The sequence below is a fragment of the Martes martes genome (genome assembly GCF_963455335.1).
Source record: "Martes martes genome assembly, chromosome: 5".
Classification (NCBI taxonomy): domain Eukaryota; kingdom Metazoa; phylum Chordata; class Mammalia; order Carnivora; family Mustelidae; genus Martes; species Martes martes.
In genome coordinates this window covers 19,116,238-19,117,381 of record NC_137892.1, presented here as the reverse complement: position 1 = coordinate 19,117,381, position 1,144 = coordinate 19,116,238, and positions in this window count along the sequence as shown.

The following is a 1,144-nucleotide window of genomic DNA, read 5'->3' as shown; positions in this document are numbered from 1 at the left end:
AGGAAGGGAAGCAGGCTTCCTGCTGAGCAGAGAGCCCGATGCGGGGCTGGATCCCAGGACCCTGAGATCATGACCTGAGCTGAAAGCAGAGGCTTTAACCCACTGAGCCACCCAGGTGCCCCTCTCTTTTTTTTTTAAGATTTTATTTTTAGGGGTGCCTGGGTGGCTCAGTCGTTAAGCGTCTGCCTTCGGCTCAGGTCATGATCCCAGGGTCCTGGGATCGAGCCCCGCATTGGTCTCCCTGCTCGGAGGGAAGCCTGCTTCTCCCTCTCCGACTCCCCCTGCTTGTGTTCACTCTTCTATTGTGTTTCTCTCTGTCAAATAAATAAAATCTTCAAGAAAAAAAAAAGATTTTATTTTTAAGTAATCTCTACACCCAACGTAGGGCTTGAACTCACATCCCTGAAATCCCAACTCACACGCTCTATGGCGTAAGCCAGCCAGGCGCCCCCTTGTGATTTTCTTAATAATTTTCTCTAGCTAACTTTATTGTAAGGCTATGGTATATAAGACATGTAAAACACAAAATACAAAATACATGTTAATTGATTACATTATGGGTAGGGCTTCTGGTCTACCATAGGCTGTTAAAGTTAAGTTTTGAGGGAATTATACTCAGATGTTTGACTGTTGGTGCGTTCATTGTTCAGGCATCAACTAACTTATATACCACAAAATTTGCCCATTTTAAGGGTACCGTTCAGTGACTTTTAGTAAATGTACTGAGCTGTGCAAACATAATCTGGTTTTAGAACATCTTCATCCCACCCCGAGCCCTGGACTCCCAGTGATCTACTCTCTGCATCTTTTTTTTTTTTTTAAAGATATTTTTTATTTATTTGACAGAGAGAAGAGAGAGATCACAAGTAGCAGAGAGGCAGGCAGGGAGAGAGGGGGAAGCAGACCTCCCCGCCGAGCAGAGAGCCGATGCGGGGCTCGATCCCAGGACCCGGGATCATGACCTAAGCCGAAGGCAGAGGCTTTAACCCACTGAACCACCCAGGTGCCCCTTCTCTGCACCTTTTGATTTGCTTTTTCTGGACATTTCATGTAAAGATCATATAATATATGGCCTTCTGTGTTTGGTATAACAGTATAATGGTTTTGAGGCCTTTGTCCCATTTTGTTTGGACAGTTGGTGTAT